Genomic DNA, 15,334 nt, shown 5'->3' with positions numbered 1-15,334 from the left:
TAAATTGGCCATGAGTACTTCCTATCATCCACAGACAGATGGTCAATCTGAAAGAACTATTTAGACACTCGAGGATTTATTACGAGCTGTTGTGATGGATTTCAATGGTGGTTGGTAAGAATCTTTAGCTTTGGTGGAACTCTCTTACAATAATAGTTATCAAGTATCTATCGGGATGGCTCCATTTGAAGCCTTGTATGACAGAAAATGTAGATCTCCGATATGTTGGGAAGAATTAGGAGAACGACAATTGTCGGGACCAAAGTTTATTCAAGAGATGAAAGAAAAAGTTGAACTGATCAGGAAAAGAATGAAAGCAGCCCAGGATCGTCAAGCCAGCTATGCTAATAACAGGCGTAGACCTTTAGAATTTCAAGTTGGCGATTTTTTTTTCTTGAAAGTATCACCATTTCGTGGTACTATGAGATTTGGGCGTAAAGGGAAATTAGCTCCTCGTTATATCGGTCCGTACGAGATTGTTGAGAAGATTGGTATTTTGGCATATCGTTTGACCTTGCCGCAGAGTTTTTCTGCGATACATGATGTATTTCACGTATCTATGTTGCGGAAGTATGAACCAGATCCTTCTCATATCTTGAGGGCTGATGATGTGGAGTTGGATAGTTCCTTTAGCTATATTGAGTATCCAGTGCAGATTCTTGATCGTAAAGAAAAGAAATTTAGGAATAAGACGATTCCTTTAGTTATGGTGGAATAGAGTAGACATGGGAGAGAAGAAGCTACGTGGGAATTGGAGTCTAGAATGCGTCAAGAATGGCCTCATTTGTTTGACAATGTGATGAATTATGCCATGTACTCCGATTTCCCTGTGTACTATCAGCGGTAGATGTTTAATCCCTTTGTATATAAATTTGATGTGTGTTAATTTCGAGGACAAAATTTTCTTTTTAGAGGGAGAGAAATGTAAGGACCCGATTTTACTATGTTAATTAAATTGTGTGTTAAAAATATGTATGAATAAATATCGGTTTATAGACGATATTAAATTGCATATTTGATTTATAAATCACACAAGAATTGAAATAATTCAAACCGGGTCAAGTTTTAACCCCGAATGAATAAAATAAGACACACATTTAAACTAAACTATATTTTAATTATGGATATACATATAGATATGATACATATCATATTCTCTCTCATCACATCATCTTCTCGGCGTCTGTATCGATTTTTCTTTCTTTTTCTTTCAACATTTCTTCCGTCAATTTAAATGCCCGTATCTCCTTCGTTTTTGGCCAGATTTCAAAAGTAAATATAGTTTTGGAATCCTCGCAACGTAAGCTTTCTTTTGATACCAATTTCGTAAGGTTTCGTCGCTGTCTCGAAAACCCAACTTCAACAGCCGCCGTCCAGCCGCCGCCGTTCACCGCCGTTTTCCACCGCCGATCGTCGCCGGAGTTTAGGGGTAGGTTGTGTTAGTTGTTTAACCCTTTAATTCCAAGATTTGAGGTTATTTTCAGTAGCTAGGGTTTCGAATTTTGGGTAATTTGATTCAATTGACTTTCGATAATTGATATTTGATTTATTATTGGTTGTAGGTATTATATCGGAGTCGATTGAAGGTATTGGCTATTTTTCAGAAATTATTGGGGAATAATTTCAAATTTCCAGATTTTTAATATTGGGAATTGTTGAATTTTAGTGTTGATTATTCATTAATAGAGTGTTTAGATGCTCTCGAAAATATAAATGCGAATTTTTGAAATTTGTAGGAATTTTTGGAAAAATTCAGATTGTTTTAATTTTAGTATTTCGACGTTTTAGAGTCGTATATTCGATATTTGGTCATTGATAGGATATTTTAATATGAAAATATGAATTTTAGGTTTTATGAGAAATTTTCTGGAATTACAAATTCTAAAAATTTGGGATTGGAATATCCGAGAAATACTTGAGATATTTTCTGTGGTAAATTAAGTGTTGGTTGAGGTACGCATGAGCTATTTATATTACGACGCCTATAATAGCATGCAATGATATTAAGTATTTTGTAATGAGTGATAACGTGCGTTATGTGCTTATGTGGAATATATGATTGCATTCACTCATTTACAATTTTACATAGCACGTTGAGCCTTGACTCATTTGATTGCTATTGATATTGATCTTTTGAGATGTATTGAGTCATCATGGAGCGAGTGACATTGTTTAGTGCACTCCTGAGATAGCATGAGGCATGGACAGATAGCTCCTGTCGCCCTCCGATGCTACGTACGACACTCCTGATGACAGCATCAGGCTGGACGGGTCGCTCCTGTCACCCTCCGATGCTACGTGTATGGATTAGCAGTGATGATTCGAGGTTTGCTGCATTCCTGGCACGGGTGGCTACTTAGATTATTGTGATACGATTATTTGGACTCCATTTGGTATCCCTTATTCCATTGATACCTGTCACGCATTACATTGCATTTCATTGCATTGTACTTGATTTTATTTATGTCTGTTATATTTGTCGTAATTTTTCTAGTTCGTCATACTGAGGTCCGACCCCTGTTTTCTTTTTATGTTGTGGTTGTTTGTGATTCCATAGCAGGTTATCCAGGGGGATTTGACGCATCTAATGGAGCGTCATCTAGTGGTACCCAGTGAGACGACCGTGGAGTCGAGTTCCCAGATATATGTATATATCAGTTTAGCGAGTTTTATATTTACCTAGGTGATGCCCTGTGTATCTGTATCGATAGTTTTGGACTTTGTTTTGGATTGTTATTTGTGTGATCGAGCCTTGCCGGCTCTGCATGCATTTAGTCCTGGCCAGTGCGGCTATAGGTGTGTAAATTGGTATTGTGTCTCTATTTTTGAGTATATATTGCTGGTTGTGTTGTACAATTTTTTTTGGGATGTCCTATTTACGAATAGGTCATGCCAAATTTTCTGTAGGCCCAAAACGCAAATTTTTAACTCGTTTTCGCTGTTTACATTAATTAATCCTGGTTGTTTGCTCATTAAATATAAATCAGGACACGGGCCCTTTCAATTTTCCTCCTGCACTCCGTCAGATGAAGGCGGGTGAGTTACTGAGCTTGCGGCAGGGAGCTATGTCTATCAAGGAGTATCAGCAGAAGTTCTTTGATCTGTTGTCTTATTGCCCTGAGATCGCCGATAGTTATGAGATGAAGTACAATTTGTTCCTTTAGGGCCTTAACCCTGCAATCCATGACTGTGTGGCGGTCGATGATGACATGTCCTACGAGGGTTTGGTGAGCCGTTGTCACCAGGCGGAGGATAGCATTTGGCGGAACAGATATTTTTCTCAGTCTAGGCCTGCGAGTTCTTTGGGTCCCCGTGCTCAGTCTTTCAAGAAGTCTGGATCTACTGACAAGTGCGACCATTGCGGGAAGAACCATCCGATCGACGGATGCCGCAAAGCTTCTGGGGCATGTTTCCGATTTGGAGAGGTTGGTCATCTCCGGAGGGATTGTCCACTATCTGGGGGAGGCAGTTCTGGTTCTGGTTCAGGATCTGGTTTTCAGGCTACCGTTCAGCAGAGGTCGTAGGGACAGTCTGTTGGGAGTTCTCACTTGAAGCCACGAGCTTATGGCCAGGTGTTTTCCTTGAGACATGATCAGGCAGTGGAGGAGAATGAGAAGGTCATCGCAGGTACATTTTTGCTTTATGGTATACCTGCTCTTGTACTTATTGGCACTGGTGCATCTCATTCATTCATTTCTGCACGATTTGTTAAGAGGCATAAGTTACCATGTATTGCACTAGACGTAGTAGTTTCTGTTTCTACTCCGATGGGTCAATCTACTTTGGCCAAGCGTCTAGTGATGGGTTGCCCTTTAGAGTTCGAAGGGAACATTCTGTTATCGAATCTCATGGTCCTTGCAATGGACGATTTCGACTGTATTCTGGGGATAGACATGCTGACTACCTATCGAGATTCAGTGCACTGTTATCATAGATTAGTACGCTTTCATCCGGATGGGAGTGATAGCTGGTTTTTATATGGTAAGGGAGCGCGACCCCCGATGCCTTTGGTATCAGCTTTGAGAGCCTGTTGAGCTCTAGAGGTTGGCAGGGAAGGCTACCTTATCTATGCAGTTGATTTGTCCGCTGAGAGCATTGGGATAGAGAGTATTCCTGTTGTGGATGAATTCCAAGATGTATTTCCAGATGAGATTCCGGGTTTTCCTCCTGTTAGGGAAGTCGAGTTTGACATAGAGTTGATGCAGGGTACTTCGCCTATTTCTCGAGCACCACATAGTCTGGCTCCGTCAGTGATGCGAGAGTTGAAGAATCAGCTACAGGATCTTTTGGACAAGGGGTACATTCATCCTAGTGTATCTCCTTGGGGAGCTCCTGTTATTTTTGTGAAGAAGAAGGATGGGTCTATGCGGTTGTGCATTGAATATAGGCAGCTGAATCGAGTTACTGTGAAGAACAAGTATCCTTTGCCTCGCATTGATGAATTGTTTGATCAGCTGCAGGGTACTTCGGTTTACTCCAAGATTGACTTGAGATCTGGGTATCATCAGTTGAAAGTCCGAGATCAGGACATAGCCAAGACTGCATTCCGTACTCGCTATGGGCATTACGAGTTTCTAGTGATGCCATTTGGATTGACCAATGAGCCGGATATTTTTATGGATCTGATGAACCGCGTTTTCAGGGAGTATTTGGACAAGTTTGTCGTGGTCTTCATTGACGACATACTGGTGTATTTGCGTAATGCGGAGGAACATGTTACTCACTTGCGGTTGGTACTGCAGACTCTTTGGGATGAGCAGTTGTACGCCAAGCTAAGTAAGTGTGAATTCTGGATGGATCGAGTGGTTTTTCTTGGCCATATCATATCCAGGAAGTGATTTCTGTTGATCCGAGCTAGATTGAGGCTGTGCTTAATTGGTCGCCCGACGACGATTGCTGAGATCCGTAGCTTTCTGGGTCTAGCAGGATATTATCGTCTCTTCATTTTGAACTTCTCTCAACTAGATCGACCGTTGACGAAGCTTACCCGTAAGGGTATTGATTTCGAGTGGTCCTGCGAATATGAGGAGAATTTCTGTGAGCTTCGACGGCGGTTGACTTCTGCGCCGGTGTTGGCATTACCGTTGGGATCTGGAGGGTATGTGGTATACACAGATGCTTCTCTTCAGGGGTTAGGTTGTGTTCTGACTCATAATGGGCATGTGATCGCATACGCTTCTAGACAGCTGAAGCTTCACGAGGACAATTATCCGGTCCATGATTTGGAGTTGGCAGCTATTGTGTTCGCTTTAAAGATCTGGCGTCATTATCTGTATGGCGAGAAATTCGAGATCTTTACCGACCATAAGAGTCTCAAGTATTTGTTCACTCAGGCGGAGTTGAACATGAGGCAGAGACTTTGGATGGACTTGCTTAAGGACTATGCTTGCGATATTAAGTACCATCCGGGAGCTACTAATCTCACCGCTGATGCCTTGAGTCACAAGGTGCAACTATCCGCACTTCAGACTTGTTCGATATCTAGTACGATCGAGGAGTGTTGTTCTTCAGGGTATACCTTCAAGCACAAGAAAGGTATGCGGGGTATCCAAATGTTTGCAATTTTATCTGAGCCGGCTTTGTATTCTCGGATTCGGGATGCTCAGATGTCTGATCCTAAGACCCAGCATTTGGCTCATCTAGCCAACGAGGGTAGCACGTCTAGATTTCACTATCAGTCAGATGGCTTTCTTTGTTTGTCTGGTAGACTTGTGATTCCGGAGGATGTAGAGTTGCGAGAGGAGATTTTGTCTCAGGCACATCACACTAAGTTGAGTATTCATCCGGGGAGAAACAAGATGTACAAGGATCTACGTACTCGGTTTTGGTGGAAGGGAATGAAACGCAGCGCGTATCAGTATGTTTCGAGATGTTTGGCTTGTCAGCAGGTCACAGTCTGGACACCGATGACTTGGAGGTTTGCTTCACAGTCTGCCTATTCCTGAGTGGAAATGGGAGCTTATCACGATGGATTTTGTGACCCATTTTCCGGTATCCTCGAGGAATTGTGATGCTATCTGGGTTGTGGTGGACCGACTCACCAAGTCAGCGCATTTCATTGCCTATAGCCGAGAGTGCTCCGTGGAACGTATGGCTCGATTGTACATTCAGGAGATCGTTCGACTTCATGGAGTGCCTGTGAGCATTGTCAGCGATCGAGACCCCAGGTTTACTTCTAGGTTCTGGGGGAGTGTTCAGCGTGCGATGGGCACTACTCTCAGTTTGAGTACTGCCTATCATCCGAAGACCGATGGTCAGTCAGAGCTCACTATCCGTACTTTGGAAGATATGCTTCGAGCGTGCGTTATGGATTTTGGTTCAGCCTGGGAGGATCACTTGCCATTGATTGAGTTCGCATACAACAATAGCTATCATAGTAGCATTGGGATGTCACCTTTTGAGGCGTTGTACGGACGACGTTGTCGCACTCTACTCTTTTGGGAAGAAGTGGGGGAGAGACAAGCTGAGGGACCAGAGTTAATCCAGTAGGCAGCAGACATTGTTGATCAGATCAAGAAATGGATTAAGACTGCACAGGATCGTCAGGCCAGCTATGCTAATACCAAGCGTAGGCCTTTGCAGTTTGATGTTGGGGAGAAGGTGTTTCTGAGAGTGTCACCTTTCCGCAGGATTCTCAGATTTGGCCTTAAGGGCATGTTGTCTCCCAGATTTATCGGTCCGTTTGAGATCTTGGAGAGCATTGGCGATTTGGCTTATCGGCTAGCTTTTCCACCGTATCTGTCCAGTATTCACGACGTGTTCCAAGTATCTCTGTTACGACGGTATGTGGCATATGAGTCTCATATTCTGCAGCCATCTGAAGTTCAGGTGGATAAGGATTTAACCTATGTTGAGAGACCTATTCGTATCCTGGATCATAAGGATAAGGTCTTGCGGAATAAACTCATTCCTCTAGTTTTAGTTCAGTGGCAACGTCGAGGTACTGAAGAAGCTACTTAGGAGCTTGAGAGCAGGATGCGTGCAGAACATCCTGAGTTATTTTGATTTCATTTTCGAGTTGTATTCAGTTGTAAACTCTGTAAATTTTTCTTATGAATAAAATATGTTTCTGCATGTTATTTTACATTCAGTACTTAATATTTGATTTCGGGACGAAATATCTTAAGTGGGGGAGAATGTAGTAGCCCGTACCCAGTTATAGTAAGTAACTGTTATTTAATCCAATAAACATGATTAAGGGAACTCTTAATGGATTAACGGAGTCCGGGATTAGACCCGAAATGATCAGAAATGGTCATGAGGGTCAGGTGGAACGGACGCAACGTCCGGGGATCGAACGCAACGTTCGTGCCTTCAGAATGCGTAACTGATTACGCACTTGATGTGACATCGGAAGCAACGATGGTGAACGCACGCAACGTTTGTCAGGAAGAACGGATGCAACGATGAGGAACGAACGTTTCGTTTGTGGTCTATAAATAGGGGTGCCGAGATTCACATTTGAGCACACCAATCACCTCTTCTCTCTCGTTTCTTCAGCCTTCTAGCTTAGATCTAGGGCATTCTAGGCATCCCGTTGGGAATCCGGAAGTGGCATAGCGATCCAGGCGTCATAGCGGAGCTGTGCCCTAGTTTTGAGGCAATCGACAGCAAAGGGCTAACGACAGATGAAGGTATAGCTTTTTCTTCATAAAAATATTTAGGAGTATGCAATAGCCTAGTTAAGGCTTTTAGAGCACTATAATGATATTAGTATCATTTGGCAGTGTAGTGCGGTTATAGGCATGGACTTAGAGCTGGTAGCACTTGCCTAGTATTTGAGGTACGAAAGTACTGTTCGAGATATCTTGACTGAGTATGCATGTATTATGTGACTTCATGATTTATATGCCATGATTTTATGCTGCATATATTTGCATCTTGAGATATCTCTTTTGAGATGTCTGTTAGTAGGGTTCTACACTATCCTGTTAGTGGATGGACTTCCATAGAATTGGGTCCGGCATATCCACTGGTATTTTGGTATGGGATCCACCTCCTGTAGCGACGACACAGCGTGCTACATACTAGGTCCCGGTCTGTCTCTGTTATCTGATTCTTGACCTCTAGTCAGTAGGTGGTTCACTTGCATTAATGTATACTCATACTCTCGTGCTGAGCGTTTTATGCTCACGTCTCATACTCTGTGTTTTTGGACACCCTATTCCATGGGGCAGGTTTGCGATTGGATGAGGCGGGTGGATTTAAGAGGGGCTAGACAGTGGTTGACCAGCTGGAGCTTCGCTTAGGTTTTTATTTAGTTGTTATTGGGTTGATACAGCGTTCGATTTGGTTGTATAAACTATTTGGGTATTTACAGATTCCTTTTCTTGGGATTGTATATTGTTTATGGTTTCGGTAGTTTAATTCTGATTAATGTTTTTATTAAGTTAATTGCATGCCTAAGTTCTATTTAGTAGGTTATCTCGGTAAGGGTCTGTAGTAACCCGTATCCAAAATTAATTATTAATAGGTAATTAATCAAGTGATCATGTTTAAATTTAATAAAACATGATTAAAGAAATTCCAAATGAATTAACGGAGTCCGAAAATAGATCCAGGACACTCGAAAATGGTGGGCATGGATCGAGAAGTTTGGACGCTCCGAACTGGTGTTCGGAGGACCATAACGTGATCGGAGTCAGGATCGGAGCCCCGAGGAGTTCGGACGATCCGAAGAGGGGTTCGGAGGATCCGAAGAGGATCGGAGGCTCCGTCGGTGAAATCGGAGGACCCGAATAGGGTTAGGGCTTATGCCATCAATTACGTCAGCAAGGTTACGTCATGACTGACGTCACTGATGGGACTTCGGAGGACCCGAAGATAGGATCGGACGATCCGATTGTGTTTGGACGATCCGAAGTCATGATCGGAGGATCCGAACCAGTTCGGAGGGCCCGAAGCCTAGTTCGGACGGCCCGAACTTCGTCTATAAATAGAGGAGCCGAGGTTCATTTGTGACTCGCTCATTTCCTCTCTTTTCTCTCAATTCCTAGGCCTTCTAACTGAGATCTAGGGATATCTAGGCATCCTACGGGAAATCCGGAAGTGGCTTAGTGATCTAGGCATCGTCGCGGAGCTGTGGCCTAATTTTGAGGCTATCGACAGCAAAGGGCTAACGACGGACGCAGGTATAACTTTGGCATCCTAAAAATATTTAGGAGTATGCATTAGCTTAGTTAAGGATTTTAGAGCTTTATTGTTGATGCATGGATATTTTCATTGTACTAGCAGTAGACTGAACTATAGGCTTGGAGTATAGGCCAGTGGAGCTAGGTTTTGACCAGCAGTGTTAGAGGTACGTAAGTACTGACCGAGATAGCCGGCATGATATATTTGCATGTATGTTGCATGAGTATGTTCTATATGTCTTATCATGTTTTAGCATGTTTTACCGTCTTAGCACATACATGATTTTACGTGTGACTGCATCCGGAGAGATGTGAGTCATTGACAGTCTCCATAGGGAACAGTGATATCATATTAGACTCGAGTCAGGTATGACAGTTTTCATATGAGACTTGTATCCTATTTTGGATTCGGGTCAGGATGGGGTTGGCTCAGCCCTCATATGGAATATACGAGTACCCCGCGGAGTCACTCTCTAGCTGGTACTGTATATTCCCGGCGCCATGAGCAAGTGTTTTCACTTGAGTTTTAAATCATATTGTGTGCGCATATTTGTATTTATATCATTGCTTCGTATTGAGCGTTCTAGCTCACGCCCCTGTGTTTGGGTATTGTGGTGTACCTTGTGGTGGGGCAGGTTTGAGGTTGGACGGTCCAGGCGGCTCTCAGCAGGATTGAGCTTGGGAGAGTGCGAGGTTGTAGAGGGTAGGGATTTGTTTACCCTGAACCTTCGATTTGGTTGTATAATAATATTTATACACGATTGTTATTGTCGGTTGTATTCTGCCGATGGGATTTGTTGTATTTTAATTATCCGCTCTTTACGCTTTAAGTTTTAATTGCATGCGCTTTTATCGTAACTCTGATTAGTAGTGGATCCGGGTTGGGTCACTACATTTTTGGTATCAGAGCGCATTGCACTGGCAATTTCGTAAAGCAGATTAAGTTATTATCTGTTATTGTGTAAAAGATGGCAGATTACGATGACAGCCACGATAGCGGAGGCGGCGATCGTTGGGGCGATCCAAATGATCGTAGAAGTCGTCAAGGACAGCCTGAGGAGCGCAAGCGAGTGTGCATGCATAGATTCAAGTAGGTTAGCCTGAAGCCTTTGTCAGGAGGTGAGACGCCTGAGCAGGCCGAGGACTGGCTTGAGAGGATGGAGCAGTGTTTTCAGGAGTTCCGTTGCACAGACGAGGATAGGATGGAGATTCTTGCCTTCATGCTTGAGGGACGAGCGAGGAAGTGGTGGAGATCGACTTCCGCACCATTCATAGCAGCTATAGGAGTAGCCACATGGGCAGAGTTCCGTACTGCTTATCAGAGGTTGTATTTTCCTCCAGCTCTTCGTCAGGAAAAAGCCAGTGAGTTGCTGAGTTTGCGATAGGGGACGATGACGATCGAGGAGTACCAGAAGAAGTTCTTTGATCTGCTACCTTTTTGTCCTCATGTTGCTGATAGTTCTATGGCGAAGTTTGACCATTTCCTTCAGGGTTTGAATCCTGATACTCATCGGATGGTTGCTGTGGGCGGCGATGGGACTTATGAGGATTTGGTGGACCGTTGTCACCAGGCTGAGGACATTATTTGGAGGAACAGGGGACTTTACTCTTCTTCTTCCAGGTCAGCAAGTGCCAGTGCTTTGGGCCCTAAGGGGCAGTCTTTCAAGAAGCTAGGAGGTACTTCTTCTTCTTCATCTGGATCTGGTGGAGTGCATAACTTTGGCGGTCAGACGCCGAACCGTTGTCGTCAGTGCAGACGCAGACATCCGACAGGGCAGTGTGGTCAATCGACTAGTGCATGTTTCCAGTGTGGCCAGGAGGGTCACATAAAGAGGGATTTTCCGATGCTGATTGGGGCAGCGAGTGGTTCCGGAGGTTCTTAGGCATCTGTTCAGCCACCTCAGTACCAGCATCCACCTTTCCAGCAGCAGTTTTCGCAGCAGTCTCAGCGACAGCCTACTCAGACTCCTTCTCGGGGTCATTATTCTTTGAGGCCACGTGCCCAGGGTCAGGTCTTTGCGCTTAATCAGGAACAGGCAGAGGCTGACAGTGATCGGATGATTGCAGGTATCTGTAGTTTATGTGGTTTTCCTGCATATGTTTTAATTGATACCGGTGCATCACATTCTTTCGTATCAGCACGTTTTGCTAAGAAGTATAAGTTGTCATTCATTCCTTTAGACGTCTTGCTAGTAGTTTCTACTCCTATGGGTAGCGAGGTTTTAGCCAAAAGTCTAGTTGTGGGTTGTGTTTTGGATTTTGAGGGGCATCAGCTTAGTGCTAACCTGATAATTCTAGCGATGGATGATTTCGATTGCATCATTGGGAAAGATCTCTTGACTACCTACCGCGCGATAGTGGATTGCTATCAGAGGTTTGTTCAGTTTCGACCAGAGGATGGCGAGTCTTGGTATTTCTATGGTGAGGGAGCGCGACCCCCGATGCCAGTGGTTTTTTCTCTGAAGGCCTGGCATGCTTTAGAGTCTGGCGGGGAAGGCTACCTTATCTACGCCATTGACGCATCCTTAGGGGAGCCAGATATCCAGGAGATACCAGTGGTTTGTGATTTTCCAGATGTGTTTCCAGAGGAAATTCTAGGTTTGCCGCCAGTGAGGGAGATTGAGTTTGGCATCGAGTTACTGCCAGGGACTGCACCGATTTCCAGAACTCCTTATCGTTTAGCGCCATCAGAGATGAAAGAGCTGCAGAAGCAATTGCAAGATCTTCTTGATAAGGGTTACATTTGACCTAGTGTTTCGCAGTGGGGAGCCCCAGTGCTATTTGTCAAGAAGAAGGATGGTTCAATGCGGTTGTGTATTGATTACCGTCAGTTGAACCAAGCGACAGTGAAAAATAAGTATCCTCTTCCACGAATAGATGATCTCTTTGATCAGTTACAGGGTACTTCTGTCTATTCAAAGATTGATCTTCGATCTTGGTATCATCAGTTGCGAGTCCGACAGGAGGATGTTCCTAAGACAGCATTTCGTACACGGTATGGACACTATGAGTTTCTAGTGATGCCGTTTGGTCTGACGAATGCTCCAGCTGTTTTTATGGATCTGATGAACAGAGTTTTCCGCGACTTTCTGGATAAGTTCTTGGTGGTGTTCATCGATGATATTTTGGTGTATTCTCGCAGCATGGATGAGCATGCCTATCATCTTTATACTGTATTGCAGGTCTTGAGGGAGAGACAGTTGTATGCGAAGTTGAGCAAGTGTGATTTTTGGATTGACGAGTTGTGTTCCTTGGTCATGTCATTTCTCAGAAGGGCGTATCTGTTGACCCTAGCAAGACAAAGGCTATTCTGAATTGGTCGCGTCCGACTACAGCTTCTGAGATTCGTAGTTTCCTTGGTTTGGCAGGATACTATCGACGTTTTGTGGAGAACTTCTCTCAGATAGCTAAGCCTTTGACTCAGTTGACGAAGAAAGATGCTTTTTTCGTGTGGTCTGATGCTTGTGAAGACAGTTTACATGAGTTGAGACGTTGTTTGACGACAGCTCCAGTTCTTGCTTTGCCGTCTGGATCAGGTGGTTTTGTAGTTTTCACCGATGCTTCTCTCCAGGGTTTGGGGTGCGTGTTGACTCAGAATGGCCACGTGATCGCTTATGCTTCTAGACAGCTGAAGACTCACGAGGAGAACTATCCCATTCATGATCTAGAGCTTGCAGCCATTGTCTTTGCCTTGAAGATATGGCGTCACTATTTGTACGGAGAACGATTTGAGATCTTCACCGATCATAAGAGTTTGAAGTATATGTTCACTCAAGCTGAGTTGAACATGCGGCAGCGTCGTTGGATGGATCTGTTGAAAGATTATGACTGTGAGATCAAGTACCATCCAGGTTCTTCTAACCCCGTTGCTGATGCGCTTAGTCGCAAGGTCTATGTGAGTTCCCTTCGTACCAGTTCAGTTTTGAAGGCAGTGGAGGAGTGTTTTTCTTTGGGATTCACATTCCGTCATAAGAAAGAACAGCAAGGGATTCGTGTCTCTTCTGTGCTTGCAGAGCCAACATTGTATCAACAAATCCGTGAAGCTCAGAGTTTGGATTTGAAGACGCAGAAGTTGGCTCGTTTGGCTGAGGGTGATAATACTTCTGGTTTTCATCTACAAGGAGACGGTCTGTTATGTCTCTCTGGTCAAGTGGTGGTACCCGAGGATTTTACTTTGAGGAATGAGATCTTATCACAAGCTCACCGCAGTCGATTCTCTGTACATCCAGGCATCATGAAGATGTATAAGGATCTTCGCACTCGATTTTGGTGGAAAGGGATGAAGCGCAGCGTTTATTAGTTTGTGTCCCGATGCCTTGTGTGTCAGCAGGTCAAGGCAGAGTTTAGACGATCCAGAGGGTTACTTCATAGCTTAGAGATTCCTGAGTGGAAGTGGGAGCATGTGACGATGGACTTTGTCACCCACTTGCCTATGTATTCCAGGAATTGTGATGCTATTTGGGTTGTCATGGACCGACTGTCGAAGTCAGCGCATTTTCTTCCCTATAACCGCGATTATACCTTTGATAGGATGACGCAATTGTATATGCGGGAGATTGTTCGATTTCATGGGATTCCGTTGAGCATTGTCAGTGATAGAGATCCGATATTCACCTCGAGATTTTGGGGTAGTTTCCAACGAGCCCTTGTACTACTTTGAGCCTGAGTATGGCTTATCATCCAGAGACGGATGGACAATCCAAGCGTACTATTCGCACTTTAGAGGATATGCTTCGCGCGGCGGTGATGGATTTTGGCCCAGCGTGGCATGATCATTTACCCTTGGTCAAGTTCTCTTATAATAATAGTTTCCATCGCAGCATTGGCATGGCATCATTTGAGGCTCTTTATGGACGTCGTTGTCGTACACCTTTGTTTTGGGACGAGGTTGGCGAGCGTCAGGTTGAGGGTCCTCAGATGATTCAGCAGATGACTAATGCAGTGGAGTTGATTCGACGCAGGATTAAGGCGGCCCAGGATCAACAAGCTAGCTACGCGAACACTCACCGGAGACCGTTACACTTCGAGGTGGGGGAGCATGTGTTCTTGCGTGTGTCACCTTTTCGGAAGGTCATGAGATTTGGTCGCAAGGGTAAGCTGACACCTATATTTATTGGTCCTTTCGAGATTCTCGAGAAGGTTGGGGATGTGGCTTATCATTTGGCCTTGCCACCCGATCTTTCAGAGATTCACGATGTGTTCCACGTGTCCTTGTTGAGGTAGTACGTTGCGGACGAGTCGCATATTTTGCATCCGACCGAGGTAAAGGTAGATCAGGATCTATCATATGTGGAGAAACCCCTGCGGAGTCTAGACAGGAAGGACAAGGTACTTCGTAACAAGCATATACCGTTGGTGATGGTACAGTGGCAGCGCAGAGGTACAGAGGAAGCTACTTGGGAGTTGGAGAGTCGGATGTTAGCCGAGCACCCCGAGTTATTTTGAGATTTTTTACTTCTTTGTACCGAGTTTGTACTTGTTCAGTTGTAATAAAGGATATTCGTGTTGAATCCTGTACTTTTCCTCGGACTTTAATTTCGAGGACGAAATTTCTTAAGTGGGGGAGAATGTAGTAACCCGTATCCAAAATTAATGATTAATAGGTAATTAATCAAGTGATCATGTTTAAATTTAATAAAACATGATTAAAGAAATTCCAAATGGATTAACGGAGTCTGAAAATAGATCCAGGACACTCAAAAATGGTGGGCATGGCTCGGGAGGTTCGGACGCTCCGAACTGGCGTTCGGAGGACCCGAACATGATCGGAGTCAGGATCGGATGCCCGAGGAGTTCGTATGATCCGAAGAGGGGTTCGGAGGATCCGAAGAGGATCGGAGGCTCCGTCGGTGGAATCGGAGGACCCGAACAGGGTTAGGGCTTACGTCATCAATTACGTCGGCAAGGTTACGTCATGACTGACATCACTGATGGGACTTCGGAGGACCTGAAGATAGGATCGGACGATCCGATCTTGTTCGGATGATTTGAAGTCATGATCGGAGGATCCGAACCAGTTCGAAGGGCCCGAAGCCTAGTTCGGACGGCACGAACTTCGTCTATAAATAGAGGATCCAAGGTTCATTTGTGACTCGCTCATTTCCTCTCTTCTCTCTCAATTCCTAGGCCTTCTAACTCAGATCTAGGGAGATTTAGGCATCCTATGGGAAATTCGGAAGTGGCTTAGTGATCTAGGCGTCGTC

Source organism: Henckelia pumila, chromosome 4, assembly GCF_033568475.1.
Source record: "Henckelia pumila isolate YLH828 chromosome 4, ASM3356847v2, whole genome shotgun sequence".
Lineage (NCBI taxonomy): Eukaryota > Viridiplantae > Streptophyta > Magnoliopsida > Lamiales > Gesneriaceae > Henckelia > Henckelia pumila.
Note: the sequence above shows the minus strand (reverse complement) of the source record.